The 17107-nt window shown below is 37.5% G+C and overlaps 1 protein-coding gene across 6 annotated transcripts in view; it reads right to left on the reverse strand.

The window, feature by feature from the left end:
- The window catches only part of CAB39 (calcium binding protein 39), an 86825-nt gene that overhangs the window by 67886 nt on the left and 1832 nt on the right, over positions 1-17107 (reverse strand). Inside the window, exons 2-5 of one of the 6 annotated variants that reach the window (XM_073807139.1) lie at positions 10039-10131; positions 9485-9713; positions 9034-9150; positions 7689-7815 (exon numbers count right to left, since the gene is read on the reverse strand). The exons of 2 other annotated variants lie outside the window; for them this stretch is intronic. The gene's annotated coding sequence lies outside the window, so the exon portion shown is untranslated. The remainder of the gene's footprint in view (positions 1-7688; positions 7816-9033; positions 9151-9484; positions 9714-10038; positions 10132-17107) is intronic. 3 more of the 6 variants (XM_019923501.3, XM_019923503.3, XM_073807140.1) reach the window with 3 other exon arrangements.

Genomic DNA, 17107 nt, shown 5'->3' on the forward strand with positions numbered 1-17107 from the left:
CATTCGACAGGGGAGATGATTCTTGAGCTGCATTTTGTAGACAGAATAAATTGGGATAAAAGTCAGAAAATGTATTACAATTGATTAGAGAGCTTTATGCAACAATCTGAACTCTGATAAGGAAACAAAAATTATTTTGTAATTTCATCAAGCTCTGGTGGGTAATAAAGTGTTGAATGAAAAGGAAGGCAGAAGGCAGTGAGTTTACAGAACTCACTGTAAACTTAAGTGCTGTTTACAGAATAAACACATGGCTTCTTTTATTACTCAAAGAACATTCCCCACTTTATGGAGTGGTGCTTTTTAGGTGAGTGTTGATATCACAATACAGTCACGATGGAAAACTTGCTTTTTATCTGAAAGCTGTATTGAAAATGCACAACAGAGACATCTTATATCCAAGGGAGTATAGACAGTTAAGTTTTAGGTAGAGGCCACAAAACATTCAGGAAAAGCTACAAAGGATACATTTTCTTCCATTAAAAACTTATTTCCTTCTACAAAAATTCTGAACATGGGATTCTGTTTTTCCTTTACTGTTTCAGCAGAAGAATGCTACCAACTCAAGTGAATATGATTACTAGGCCTCAAAAATCCACCTTCTTAGTTTTTAACTTGATCTACCAAATATTTGGGTTATTGCTAACCATGTCACCAACCTATCAGAATCACAGTGGTTTAAACAGGAAGTTAATGAGTTAAATGTTAAAATTAGGCTTTCTACAGGTATTCTGTGGGTAGGGGGCACACAGGGTGAGCTTGTTCCATAAAAGTGGGAGTCTGGTGATCCAGGCTTTCTTGAAGTTTTTCCAAACTAAAATGGTGTTAGCCTTGAATCTCACAGTGGCTTTTAAACCTTGCCCTAAGGTCTCCCTAAGGAGCAGGTGAGGGTCCACCTCATCTCTAGCCCAAACACCTCACTTCTATCAGTTTTTTTATGTTGGGCTTCTGTGTCAGAGATTTAACAAATTAAAAAAAAATTACTACCTTATGACGTAAAACACTATCCATTAAACATGTTTGGGGGACTTCCCTGGTGGTCCACTCGTTAAGACTCCATGCTCCCAATGCAGGGGACACATGGGTTCGATCCCTAGTCAGGGAACTAAGATCTTGCATACCGCGCGGTACAGCCAAATAAAATAAAATTTAAAAAACAAAAAACAAAACCAAAAAACATGTCTGCATGTTGGACATAGAACTGTTTTCTGAGGAATTCAATGACCTGGCCTCCAAGTCAATTTATACATCTAGATTTGAAATCAAGTCCTGGTTAAACTCTTCAATTTTTCAAAGGCAGATGATTAGTGCTGCTGGCCCCTCAGTTAATTGTTAAAGTAGAGTAGTTACTAGAAAACTATAACCTTGGACCTCTTTGGTACTCAATTTTCATAAAAAGTTCAATGGCATGAACGATTATAGGGGGCCATTTCCATAGCTATAGAGCATCAGAAAAGTAGTGATTTAATTAAACTGTGCTCCAGTCTAACATTATTCCTATGTCTTGTACTAAGATGCCTTATACTTGAACTGGGTACCTTTACAGACACTTCAGAGAACAGAGAGAAGTGTACCAAGGACCCAGAGCCTTCATTAATAAAGGATCCACAGGGTCTCAATTCCTGGAAAAATTATGCTTCTCTTAAGTGGCTGGTTTACTTTTTATCTCATGAACACAGCCTTGCAATTGATCGATTTCTTCTTTGTTTTGGCTTCTAAAACTCAAAGCCAAATGGGTGGTCCCCAACTAGCTAGTGTAAAAGACATGCATTTATTTGTGTACTAACCCTGCCCCAGGAATCATTTTGTCTTTCCTTATTTTTCCTTTGCTCCTTATCTAATTCTCTGGGGTGAGGGAGAGGATGAGACAGAAAGGGGAAAAGAGAAGGAAACATACCCCTATTTTTTTGCATTTCCCTAAAATGGAAGGCAAGAAACATGAAAAAAAAAATAACTAGCTAATCTTAACATAAGGGTGTGGTTTTAACCTTACCACCATGATAAACTTGTTAAATACTGCAAGATCTAGTGCGTCAATTTTCTCGCTCAGGTGGAAACAGGTAACACTGCTAAGGGGACATCCCGTCTGGGAAGAGATTACTAAATTAAGTCAAACACGGAAAGTGTATTGAGGCAATCAACGTGTATGGTGTGCAGCAAAATAAAGTACTTCCATCACTGTTCTTCAGAGTCAAATAATTTCTATGAGTAACAATGGCCCCGGCCTCTTTTCTAACATAGAGAGATGGCTGTCACAGCTCCTCCATCACTCAAAGAGCTCTGACTCCAGCATGCAACTCCTATTCAGTCCCTGTCATTTGGTAAGTAAGGATAAATAAAAAATACTTCCAAGTTTATTCAACATATTTTTCAAGCCCCTATTACCTATGAGGCTTTACAGATACAAGGTCTGAATGGCTGTGTTTACAGAAAATATTTTTAGCCAGTTATACAAAATGTATTCTATTCAACTAGTGTAAAAAATACCATTCATAAATTAAAATAATGGCTGAATTATACTTCCAAACCTCTATTCTATTCCAATGTCTTCTAGGAAATTAGGAAAAACAACAAGAATACAACTAGGGGTCAGGGCATTTGGGGCGGGGGGCGGTGCAGAGGCAAAGGGCACTTCACTGTAGCTGAAACAAACTGAGAATGATGTGATAAATCAAAATGCTACTCAATCAACAAACACTGCTGGTTTAGACTAAAAGCAGAACACCCAGCCCCTCCTTCTGTATTTCCAGGATTGTTGATACAAATGCAGTAGCTTTTTAGTCAGAGGTGGATTTCCTTTAGGATACTATGGTCCAATTCTTTACAGACTCCTCTGGGCCTTGAGGATATCTATGGCCAGAGGAGCTAAGATGGAGCCTGTTTTTAAGGCTAAAAAGAAAGATAAAGGACAAAAGAATAGCAAGAAATATGTGGCCTCAGGGCAGACAAATAACCAAGAAGTCCTTTAGAACTTGCATCTTGGACACCTAAACAAATCAGATAGGAGGCTAAGAATGCCAACAATCCTCACAGCTGGGAACATCATAAGGTCACTCTATAGGGTCATAAGGTCCCCAGCACCATCTCCTTCTGGCAACTGCCCCTCCCACCCCACACCATTAACACAGCTCCAATAGGAGGTGCTATAGTCCTGTAAGAACCATACCCCTGCTGTCCCCAGCAAAGTAACCTAGAGGGGAAGGTAGACCCCGGACTAAAGTGTCTATTGAGGGGCTGAAGCTCCATGAAAGAAATGTAGGTGACCAGGCTTTCTATCAGGTGGAGAAAGCTGGTCTGCAGAGAGAGGATGCTGGGGGGAGGGGGGCCACGACAGTGAGTAAACAGAGAAACGCAGTGGCAGATGGACACTCACAATAGAGTTTGTGTCCCTGGTGAGAACTCTTGGTGAGACCCCAGTGCATTTCTGCCTTGAGTGTTTGACTCCTCCCTGAGATAAACTTTCACTAAATCTCTGCCTTGTTGGAAGAAAGGGAGTTCCAAGTAACACAGGGGCTACTTCCTAGGCATCACTGCTCCAGCCCTGTGCCTCAGAAAGGCAACTCTAATAAGGGTAGGGCTTAGACATTGCTCTCTCAACCTTTTAGAGGCCAAAACTGGAGCAGTGAAGACTAAGAGTGGCACCATCTTTTACTCTACCGTGTACTCCACATACCTACTTTTGGGGCTGGAGATCTGAAATGTGTCATTAAATGACACAGGAAGTAACATAAAAAAATGAAAATGTGTAAATAGATATGTCCATTTATTGTCACAAACTGAGAATAAAGCTCAATATTATATAAGCAAATGCAAATTAAATGCAATTTTTTCCCATGGACATCCTAAAGTGAACTCTCAAGATGATTTTGTGAAACCCTTTATCTTTCCCTTGAAAACAGTTGCTCTGAAATGTGGAAGAAATATGGAAACGTTTAAGAATTAAAGATTACATAAATATATAAGTGTAGTAAATACAGGTATATCATCTCTTTAAACAGTCCTTTTAAGAAACCATAAACAAAACGAAAAGACAACCTACAGACTGGGAGAAAAAATATTTGCTAACAATGCAACCGACAAGGGCTTAATTTTCAAAATACACAAACAGCTCATACAACTCAGCAACAACAACAAAAAAACCCAATTAAAAAGTGGGGGCTTCCCTGGTGGCACAGCAGTTGAGAGTCCGCCTGCCAATGCAGGGGACACGGGTTCATGCCCCGGTCCGGGAAGATCCCACATGCCGCAGAGCGGCTGGGCCCGTGAGCCATGGCCGCTGAGCCTGCGCGTCCAGAGCCTGTGCTCCGCAACAGGAGAGGCCACAACAGTGAGAGACCCGCGTACCACAAAAAAAAAAAAAAAAAGGGCAGAAGATCTAGATAGACACTTCTCCAAAGAAGACATACAGATAGCCAATAGGCACATGAAAAGATGCTCAAAATCACTAAGTATTAGAGAAATGCAAATTAAAATTAAAATGAGGTACCACCTTACACGGGTCAGAATGGCCATCATCAAAAAAGTCTACAAATAACAAATGCTGGAAAGGGTGTAGAGAAAAGGGAACCCTCCTACACTGTCGGTGGGAATGTAAATTGGCTCAGCCATTATGGAAAACAGTACGGAGGTTCCTTAAAAAAACTAAAAATAGAGTTGCCATATGATCCAGCAATCCCACTCCTTGGCATATATCCAGAGGAAACGCTAATTTGAAAAGATACATGCACGCAAATGTTCACAGCAGCACTATTTACAATAGCCAAGACATGGAAGCAACCTAAATGTCCACTGACAGATGAATGGATAAAGAAGATGTGGTGTATACACACAATGGAATACTACTCAGCCATAAAAAAGAATGAAATAATGCTATTTGCAGCAACTTGGATGGACCCAGAGATACTAGTGAAGTAAGTCAGAAAGAGAAAGACAAATACCATGAGATCACTTACATGTGGAATCTAAAATATGACACAAATTAACTTATTTACAAAACAGAAACAGACTCACAGACATAGAAAACAAACTTACGGTTACCAAAGGGGAAAGGTGTGTGGGGGGGTACATTAGGAGTTTGGGATTAACAGACACACACTACTACATATAAAACAGATAATCAACAAGGACCTGCTGTATAGCACAGGGAACTCTACTCAACATTCTGTAATAACCTGCATGGGAAAAGAACCTGAAAAAAGATGGATATATGTATAACTGAATCACTTTGCTGTACACCAGAAACTAACACAACATTGTAAATCAACTATACCTCAAAAACAAATTTTCTTCTAAAAAAAGTCTTTTTCAGAGTTATATGGCATCCAACAACAACCATTTAAAAACTAGAACTCCACAACTTCTCTTTCTTCAGTAGTTCCTGAGAAGCTACACATATGAGTGGAGGAAGAGTGAAAGAGGGAATTGGGGCAAAAACAAGGTGTTTACACTTAGAATCTCTCCATTCAAATGTCTGACTTGAGGTAAAGCAGAACATTTTAGAGTTAGAACATCGGAGTTCTCATTCAGAGAGAAAAGTCTTTTGGTTCAAAAGAAGAATCAGATAGCTGCCATGGCTCCAGAATAAATGTCTCAAAAATCAAGCTGCTTTAGGAGGAGACACCTGAGGATCTGAGAGACAACCCTGCTCCTTAAGCATCAAAAATAATAAATAAGTAAATAAGGCAGGGAAGGGGTCCAAGAACAGCTAGTTTTGCAATTGCTAAATGTTAGATGACATAATTTATCATCCAAACCAGGACAATTCAGGGAATAAAGGGTGACACAATGAATAATTATGTGAGGACAACAGGCATAAACCTGGACTTTTCCTGGCAAGCCAAGACATTTGGTTACCCCTACTAAACTATGGCCATCTTGCCTCCCCTATGACCAGCCAACTTTTCTATTTCATTTACTCTGATTTAGCAAAGGCAAAGCACCCTCCACCTACAGCAAGGCCTAGCAGGGTCACCTGCATATAAATACTTGTCAGTGATGATGAAAATAAGTCTTTCTTAGCAATATCTGGTATTTCAAATCAGCAAACATCTACAGTTCACCAGGAAGAATATGCCCATGTCATGGAATAACTTAACTCTTGAATCTCCCACCAACTACTCTGCTCCAGGCCAGGTAGTCAACAATTTGCCAGTTCCCCTATGTCTTAAATATTATCCTGACTCATCCTATCCTGCTCTCATTGTTGAAGGGATCAGAACAAGCTGATCCAATTGATCTAATTTGCCCCAAAGGTTAATTGTACTCTGTATTTACAACATTTACATAGCATTTACATTGTATTAGGTATTATAAGTAATCTAGAGATGATTTAAAATATACTGGCGGATGTACAAAGGTTATAGACAAATACTATGCCATTTTATACATAAGGGCATATTCTGGTATCCATGGGGGTCCTTGGAACCAACTCCGCTCAACCCCCCGCCTGTGGATACAGAGGGCCAGGCTGTACATAAAATTGCCTTATCTCACGTCTCAACCCACCCCTAGTAGCATAAGCATTATCAGTTTTTAAAATCTCTATTTAATAGCCTCTGCCCCATTGTTTATTTGAATTTCTTTTATTTAGCCACTATCTGAATTGACTACTCATTTATCCAGTGCTTTTAGTCTTACAACCTGTTTGAAAAACAACATCTTTTAAGAGCTGAGAACATAAGATCTTATCACACCCAAGTTGGAATCCAAGACCCGCCATTTAGTACAAGTGTGCACAAAAGCTCTTCGGCAAAACATTTACTTTCTGAGTCTCGATTATTTACAAAATGATAGGATGACTATTAAATTTTTAACATGAATAAAATGCCCAGGGTAGTACTGAAAACACAGGGAGAGCTTACTAATAAATGGCAGTTATCAGTCTGTATGAGCTTTTACTATTACTGAAGTAAATATTAACCTTTTGTCTATCATTATGCAAAGTTTTTTCGCATATTTACCTTAGTGTCTTTTCCCTTTCAATCACTTGACAGCAATGGAAATAAGCCTGCTTCTCATCCAAAGGTCTGATAAATATTCAGATAAATGTTCTAATTTATGTTTTTATTTGTTTTCTCATTCTCCCATCAGATTTATTTTCATAAAGGGGTAGCTTAATTATCAAACTCGATTTTCCCAAAGAACAAATAACCAATTATCTAAAAATCTTTTGCTAAACTCTCCTTCCTCCTTCCCCACTGATGTACGATTTCACTTATGTATTAGGTGCATATATACCTCTCACTGAACTCCCTAAGTTGACTTTTTAAAAATCTGACTGTATTCTCTGGCCAAGAATACACTAATTTAACTTGGGAAATTTTCTTGCTTCATAACATTCAGTACTCACATTCAAGAACATGGTAACTCTCCATTCTTAAGTCTTTTTTTCACTCAGTTAAGTTTATACTAGTTTTCTTCAGAGATCCTAAACATTTCATATCAATCCCCCCAACTTAGGAATTTTATTTTTTGTTGCTATGATGAGATTTTTCTCCCAGTATTTTTATAACTGGGTATTGCTAACAAGAAAAATGCTACCAACATTTAAATATCTTTATGTGGTATACACCTATCTTATTAAACTCTCACTTTTAGTTTTTCAGTTGATTCTGTTGGTTTTCCTAGGTTTAAGATTGCAACATCTGCAAATATTGCTATTTTCCACCATTTTTTTCAAGCAGTTATACCTTTTATTTGATGCATTCTTGCATTGGCCAGGATAATATCAAACATCAAAGGTGTATGGCACGCTTGTTTCATTTTCTGATTTCAAGGGGAATTCCACCAATGTTTTCCCATTTAGTAGGTTGTTTGCTGTTGGTTTAAAACAGATATTCTTTTAACGAGTTCATAATCAGGAAGAACTGTTGAATTAGCATTGTTATCTTGGCACATACTGGTATGATACCGCATGTTCAATGTATGCTGATACCAGACCTCAAGGGTTCAAAAACTAGGCTCTGTGACTTACTGGCAATTTATCCTTGGACATATAATTTAACTTCTTGGCCTAAATTTCTTCACGCATAAAATGAGGGTAATAATAACAACCTCTTTCTTAGGGCTGTTTTGAGGACTGTTAACTGAGATAATATATTAGAGCAATGCCTGGCACACAGTAAATACCAAGCGTTATTTGTCTTCTTTAATTAAGAGAATTTCCTATTTAATTAAATTTGCTGGTGTTTTACTGAGAATTTTCATGGCTATTTCCACAAGTGAAATCGAAACATAGTTTTCTTCTTTTGTAATGTCTCAGCAGGTTGTCTCTCTTATATTTTATTGTGTTTTTAAGAGTTCATGCTGGTTTTTAAACATGAATTTTATACCTCCTGGTATTTTTGTAGAATCTAGAATAAATGAGATCGTTTATTGATAAGTTTTTCAAGATTTTTAAAAGCACTTATCCTGTCTATATTATAGAGGTCTGAAGATTCCCTCCTTTTTTTGGTTGGGAGGCCACGGCCTTTAATATACATGTAATATATTCCATGATTAACAATCTATTGAAGTGCAGCAGCTCTTAAGACAATTCCTAAAAGCAACCAGTTCCACCTTTACCGTTAGCTCTTTCAAAGTTGCACATGACATACAAATTTAGAGCCACTGTCTTTCTCTCTGGTCACTTCCTTCCGGATGCACTGCTATGCCTTGTTCCTCTTCCCTATTCCTTCCTCTTCTTAACAACAACAAAAGCATCTGCAAAAGATAGCTGTGCCCTTTCCAAACACCTATGATAGCCTAGGCTAAGGGCACTCATCCCTCACTACATTTAATTTTAAAAGTGGGGGAGCTTTCATAAGATAAAAGAGAAAAAAGCTAACCCCCCCCCCCATAAGGTTTTAGCTTTTGTGAGGATGGAGTGCACTCCCCTACTGTCCAGTCCTCTTCCATCAACTTACTTCCAGTCACTCACTAGGTAGTCTTCAGGAACAAGAGCAAGACTAGCTCTTGGGTAAACAAATGGGTTATGACCAATCTTAAAGAACAGGGGTGAATGATTCTAACAATATAAAACTAGGAAGTATTTACTTTGCTGTGTGCACATACAGGAAGATGGTACCAGTTCTAGTTCCTCCTTGCCTACTTGAGAAGGCAAGGCACAGGGATGCGGGCCACTGTATCTGCAACTGATTTGTCAGATGCAGCCTAGGAAAAGTGTATTATTATAAAGCTATACAATAAACATAATACAATAAACATAAGTATAATAAGCTAAACATAAGCTAATACAATAAACATAAGTAAAGTGATCTTGTAAAGACATCAAAATGACTTCTAAGTCCTAAAAAATATTCCAACTTAAATTATACGATTTAACATTTTTCAGACAATCTCAAATATGAATGAAACTATGAATCCTTACAGATCCATATCTTGGCTACATCCTAATCCAACACACTTAATAGAATCCTATTAGGAAAAGAAATAGTTAATAAATGGACAGTAGCTTCTAGAAGTTAACACTCTGCTAAGGACTCACCCCTTTCTGGAATCTGTCCAGCAATCATCAAGTTCACTGTCTATGATTTGTGGATTCCACCTTTTCCTCTTTTGGAAGAACAGTACATTAGCTTCTCTCCTCTTCCTGCACAGCTCTCTCTCTTCACAGCTCCTCAAAGACCCCTGACAGCTACTCAGTAATGTGCAAGTTGTCTCAGTGTCCTAGGATATCACACATCCTGACCAAAAAAACTTGATCTCATCTGTTTCTGTAACAGAAATTTCCTATGTTCCAGGATGATTCTACATTTCAATACCTTGTGGTGAAGGCAACAGAGTATTGTGGGATACAAGTGCACCCTCCGGGACCAGGGTTTCAAATTTAGGGCCCCTTTCTAGGTGTATGATTTCAGACCAATTACTTAGTTTCTTTTTCTCTGTTTACTCAACTGAAAATATGGTAATGAAAATAGGATTATTAAAGGAGTAAATGAGGTAAATATATATAGCGGTCTTAAACTTTATACCAGCAGGTAACATATATGTGCCATGTTAGTAATTATTTATTCTTTTTACCTCATTCCTCTTACTTACACAAGTACAGAATCTTTATGCTTCTTTAATACTGACTTGGTCTGCCTCAGTGATGCTGATTAGAACCTCTCATTTCAGAAACTTCAGGTCATACTGAGGACAAATGGGCAATAAAAGAAACAACAGGAGAAAATTTAATTAGGGATGGACAATGTAAATGCCTCAACAGGTGACAAAAATGACTGAAGCAGCCAGCTAAGTTCAGGACAATGGAGAACAGTCTACAAACTGGATTTGGCCCCCACCATTGTTAATACGCTCTAAATGTTCCTTTTCTTAGGTCAGGACACAAAAATTAAACCCTCAATAGCATTATAAAATACTGAGGATGGGGGAATTTAAAAAATGCAGAAATGGAGATAAAACAGGAAAGAACAACTTTTACCTTGTTCTTCTTTTAGTGAACTACAACTATAAGAATACTAAATTAACCACTGATATAGGTATGTACTTATTTGTATTTAATTACATGCTATAAAGAAAGATTATTCTAAACTTAAGATACTGTTAAAAAATAGTTTAAAAAATACAATAATATGGCATGAAGCAATTATGAGTCCATTTACAATTAGGAGGCAAATCAACTTTAAGTGGGTCCTTACGGCTATTTTAAAGCTTACTATTCCAAAGGGCTGATATCAGAGCAAATGATATATCCAGCTACAGATCAAAAAGAGTTCAGGTTCACCTGAAGGCCACTTTAACACTTTCAAAGTCCTAAAATATTTTTGAAAGTGTGTACAGTGCAGAAGGAGTTTTATAACTTCAGTTATCATAAAAGCTAAAAGGTATTGGGCACTTAAAGCATATCAGACACATTATGCAAAGCACTTCTTACTGAATCCTCCAATCCTCAAGACTACTTCATCCGTAGGTTCTACTCTTGCTATTTTACAGATGAGAAAGCTGAAGCAGAATGGACACAGAACACCCTGCCCAAGAAAACACAACCAGAATCTAAATCCAGGAATTCTAAAGCGAGAGCCCTTCCTCTTCTAGGCTGAGCTTTAGTTTTCTCACTCACAAAACAGTCCTGACAGTATCTTCTCACTCTAAATCTTAAGAGTTTATAAATTCATGTAACCTCACAGTGTTTCTCGAATTGAATGGTGAATTATTTCAGTAACTAATAACATACATTTAAAAATAGAACAAAATAAGAAGTATCAGAACACATGCACTGTACATAGGCAGGCCTAAGTATTGTTTCATGAAACTTCTTTTTCAGTTTTGACAGTGTATTTATATATGTGCTGGGTCACTGATTAAAAATGGAATTTCTCACTGTGGGCTGAAGTTCAAAAAAAGGGGGGGGCGGAGCTTGAAAAGCCACTCACCTAAAGCGTTCATTCTTTTACTTAACAAAACTGAAAATAAATTATTCCAACCTTAATTGAATTCCAACTTGCTGTAAGTAATCATTCCAATTAAAAAGTAAATGCTTTGAATTCCATACTAATAAGTATGGAAATAAGAGGTTCTCCCAAATTATGTTCCAACAGAACCCTCCTTCAAGGTGTTTGTGGGTACTTCCTGGGGAAAGGAGGTGTTCTTGTTACCAAATAAACTCGAAAATTGGGAAATACTGTACATTACATTTCCCTCCTGGACAGTCAAAATGCACATCATTAAAAACTCTGAAAAGCTCTGCAGAAAAACCATCATCATCAAAAAATAAAAACTGTTTTGACCATCATCAAAAAATAAAAACTGATTAACTGTTTTTAATCCAATGCTTTCTAAACTTAAAATTTCTCTGGAACCTCTCCTACCAACTACTAATCTCTCATAAAACCATATTGTAAACAGAAAACCGAAAGATCTGCAAGGATCATTTTAATGACCTGAGTTTCTGTCTCCCTGCTGGAGAATCCAGAAAAAGTAAACTGGCTGATAACATGCCATCAAAGAGGGGAAGAGTTGTTTACCTGGACTAGGAAACCTCTGAGACTGACATATAGAACAGGACCCATTATAATGGGCAGTAAAGACTGCCTGTGGAACAAATTAATTCAGAATAGCTGTCTGAGGAGTCATAAATGCTCAGGGGTGGTGAATATCACTCTCATCTCTTATCAGTTACAGAACCCTGGGCTAGAAACCATCCTATGATCTAAGCCAGCCTACCACCCTTTCACAGGTAGAGGATTAGTACCAATTATAACCAAAGAATACTATCTTGAGCATGTTCTTCACATCTTCAAATCTGTTTCTACATTTTTGGTCTTTTCTTTTCCATTCACATTGCCTTTAGTTAATATTTTTCCTTTCTGCAAAACAAACAGCTCATAACACTTCACAACATATAGTATTGATACTTAAAAGTTGACAGTGAAACTAGATGTGAGGCTTGAGGATTTGTTAATCATTAACTTACTAAGCTTGTACTTCACAACCACATAACACTAGATCGTAACCATTTATTCATAAGTACAAAAGAAGAAAATTTGAAAAATAAATACATTTTGATGTAACATTACCTGAAGCAGAAAACTACTGCATTGTGAAATAACACGAGGCACCTGACCAACCAGAAGAAAAAATGTAAAAGCATGGTTACGTGCCACAGAGCTCACGTAAAGAAACTGACTTCAAGACCACAGGCAAAAGGAGAGGTGTCCAGTAGAGGGGGGAAAAGCCTACAGAAAGCTTACACATAGGATCACTGAAAATAAGAGCAAAAGAGACTGAAAGGGCTTTTCGGTCTGGTCCCCTTAGTATAATAATGGGACGACTGAAGCCTAGAGAGGTGGAAAGACTTGCCCAGAGTGACATGATTAGTGAACGAGTCAGGACCCAGCCCATATCTTCCAATTCCCAGGCTTCTGCATTGCCCACTATAACACAAAGCCTCCCATCTTCTCTACAAGACCAACATGAAAAATAAACACTACTTACTGGCCTAATAATCACTAATCAAATTATGACTCTATACAACTAGAGCATTTAGAAGAAAACATCTCATTTTGTGTTACAACATGTGGTTGCTGCCTAGAAACCTATTAATACCCTCTTAGGTATACTTACAAACCTTCATTCTAAAGTACTAAATCAAAAGAAGTCAGCAAGAAACCAAAACCCTATGGACTGAGATAAAATTATGTCATATGAGAGAGTCATACTGTTTCCGGGAGCACACATTTTGAAGTGAGGCAAATCTGGGTTCAAATCCTAGCTCAACTGTTCAATGTCTGTGTGACCTTGGACATGCCCTCACCTTGGCTTCCATCTGTAATGATGCTGGGGGATAATACCACTTGATTCTTCACCTATTTCAACTTTATATTCATACAACTACCCCCCTTCCAAAAAAAACTTGTCATCTACATCATGATTATAAACATTAGTATATTAAACACCTTTAAAAAAAGGATTAAGTGCCATAAAACATTTAACATATGAATACAATCTTTGTAAATTTTTTGTGAAAAAATTCAAAGAAGACATTACTGCATAAAGTATAAAATTAACTTTCTTTCAAGCAAACTGGATAAAGAACAAAGAACCAGACTCTACATCAGTCCTACAACTAATAAGCAGCACAACCCTACGCAAGTGACTCCACCTCGCAGAAAACTCCACCAGTTACAGCTCAAAGTCAGCCACAGCCCATTCCAGTTATGGTGCAGGAAGAACCATTCGGACTACAGGGTTCCTAAAGCTCTCTTCTACTTGAAACAGTGTAGCATCAGCACCATCACAAAACTCAGTATGAATCGGCCCTGTTCTAAGCACTCTAGACATAGTAACTCGTTTAATCCCCCTACAATCTTCTCAGATGGTCTGTATCATTCCTATCCAAGGAATCTAAGCTAGAGAGAAGTGAAGGAATTTGCCTGAAGTTACAGAGCCCATAAGAGGGCTGAGGGGTTCAACAATCCAGGAGTCTGGTTGCATCTGTGCTTTTAACCACAGGTAATACTGGCTCTCAGAATCCTATAAATCCCAGAGCGGGCCTTAAACTATAGACATGTAAACAGAAAACTGTTAATGCTATTTCTTCCTTGTGTCCAAATACAGCTGATACATAATCTACTGTGGAGGGAGAGAACAGTGACTAACATGTTAAGGGTACCCTGTAAAAGAAAAAACTACAGTTCATTTGACAAAGTTATAAAGTAGCAACTTAAGATCAAGCTACAAAATGTGTATTTTGTTTCTCAAACATGTTATTAAAATAATCAAAGTGTTGTGATATTTTAACATTATCATACTTCCTTGGTTATAAAAATTTATCTGCTGGATAATGCTCCTAAGGAATAATTATCATATAAAACCAGAATGCCACTAAATATTGGTTAACTACATTTTCTGCCTCTGTAACCATGCACAGGAAAATATATATATATACATATCAAGAAGCACACACAAACCTACAACTTAAACACTGTATTCTGAGTATGGAAATCTCAAATTAGACACAATGTACTAAGGGTTATGCAAATAGGTATGTGCCAGACACTGCCAACATAAACGGCCAGGGCAGGCTTGACCTCCCTCCTTTGGAGCTACTTCACACCTGACTGACTTCTTGCAATTCTCTGCATGCCACTCTTCCTTCCTCTGCCAACTTAACATCACAGTTGCTAAAAACCCACAATTCTGCCATCCCCTCACCCCTTCTATCTCAAGAGAAAAGTTAAAAGCACAGTGGCGCCAGGGAAGCTCAGTGGGGTAGAAAACAAATCACATTGGAGGACAACATACACATGCACACACATGCATGTGCACACACCCCCGCAAAATGCTGACTGCAATAAGCTGTTAACCTTAATTTCATCACCACAGTCTATCATCTGCCACCTAGTCTTGCAATAACTCTTTTCAGAATCCTTGGAAGGCCTAAGAAACAGAAGCAGAACAAACATTTAGCGTTTACTCCCAGACAAGTCTACTCTATAAATGGTGGTGGTACAAATATTTGCCTCACTGTGCTCTGCCCTCATACTCTGGACTGACAGGGTAGTGATTAGGGTCCAGTTGGATAGTCATTTGAGTGGTGAGACACATAAGTAAGAAGTCCCATAGATCAATTCCTTCTTTAATTAAGGATGGCTCCAAACTAGCCTTCTCTCCAATAGAAAACAGATTACAGACTGATGACCAAACTGTTATGCAATGTTTAGGCTACTTGGCTTGATCTGCATTCACACAAACACAAGATCTTTATATCTCAATAATTAAATAACAAGACAAGTCATAAGCAACCTAACACAGAGTTTCTAAGATTTGATCTTCTTTTCCACAATTTCATCACACAACAAAGTTTTTCCAACATTTTGCCATTATATACACTAATCCACCTATCAGACTCCTGCTTCTATTAACACCAGAAAACACCCGTAAAATCAAATTTCTAAATAAAAGAAGCCATGGAAGACGGAAATTGATGTTTAAAATAGAGACACCACCAGAAAGGTAACCAGAAGACACTACCTGAAATGATGAAATCCTGCTGTATATATTGGATTTTGTATTTGCCTGCTAAGGTGAGGTGGGTGGAGGTAGGGGGGTGGGATTTGGGTTTGTGTCTGTATTTTATGACAGGTGGCACAACTGTGAATGATCAATGAACAACTCCTCTTGGAAAAAAGACGCTTGGTAAAATATGGCAGTAATTACAGAAATCTATAACCTACAAAAGTTGATCAAAAGAAAAATACATCAGTAAATATTCAAAAGTAATAAAGGATGCCTTGTGGTATACACATTTGCAAAATACAAATAAAGATTCAAATTAAACCATATTAGGACTTCCCTGGCGGTCCAGTGGTTAAGACTCTGTGCTTCCACTGTAGGGGGCATGGGTTCATTCGATCCCTGGTCGGGGAACTGAGATCCTGCATTCTCGGGGCGCAGCCAAAAAGATTAAAATAAATAAATAAAAATAAGACCAGATTATAAAACCAAGCCCCATACTTAAACTGGGCTTTCTCAGCTCTTCCTTTACAGTAACTTTATGAAAATTTATAGTCTAACTCAGCATCACACTTTAAATGCCATTAGAAAGAGAAACAGAGACCTCATTAATGCAGTTTAGACTGTAAAGCACAAGGGAAAAAACTGGTTTAAACAAGAACCTGCTAATGAACTAAAGTGATCTGCCTTGAAAAAAAAAAGTCCCTTTTGTTACAGCAGCAAATTATTTCACAACAAATTCTATATTTTACTAAAGAAATACCGACAGAAAAATGAAATACACCTAGCCTGAATCTTTGTGATGTTATGATCAAAAAGTAGTTAACCTATATGGATGGCCTTAGTATAAAGACTATTTTTTAGGGGCGGGGGGAGATGGGGTGGAGTGGGAAAGGGAGGTGCATCACAGTGTATGGGAGATATTATACCAGCTATGAAAGTAACCTTTTTATAGTGCCTTTTAAAAAAAAGTACATCCACTCATATAGCAGAAATGTGTGATCTCTTCCATACCTGATGACAACACACATCCCAAGTAATAAAACCTTTCTTCATTCAACAAGCAATAGGATCCAAATCTTACAGAGAAGTTAAAAAATAGTCTTCAAACAAGAAGGCTTTAGAAAAATTTCCGTCCACAGCAACAGTTATTAAGCATGACTACTGCATTTTATCTGAGGTAAATAAGGCTATCTTGTCAGAAAAAATAATACACTTAAGAAGAAAGACTTCCCTTACACTTCAGTAAAACTATTTTTATATGAAGATATTCAATGACAAAAATGAAAAGCCTAAGAAAAGCTATATATGCATAGCTTATTTCATTATGTAAAAAAAAAAACATAAAAAGACTGAAAAGGAAATATGCAAAAATGTTAATAGTAACATAAGTGGTGAGATTACATAAGATAATTTTTAAAAATTCTACAGTACTTCCTGCAAAAGTCTTTTTTTTAACTGAAAAAAAGTTGGCATTCACTTGTCATATAAACAAACAACAAATAAGTCCTTACAAAACCAACACAGGTTCTAAGCTGCTTCCATAGACCATACTTCTAGACTTCGAATAAAGGTGCTAATTATTTGCTAGTAATCTGGAAAAAAGGAACAAAATAAAGCCAAAGACTTTCATTTCTGGCTCTCCTATAAA

The sequence above is a fragment of the Tursiops truncatus genome, chromosome 7, assembly GCF_011762595.2.
Source record: "Tursiops truncatus isolate mTurTru1 chromosome 7, mTurTru1.mat.Y, whole genome shotgun sequence".
NCBI classification, from domain to species: Eukaryota; Metazoa; Chordata; class Mammalia; order Artiodactyla; family Delphinidae; genus Tursiops; species Tursiops truncatus.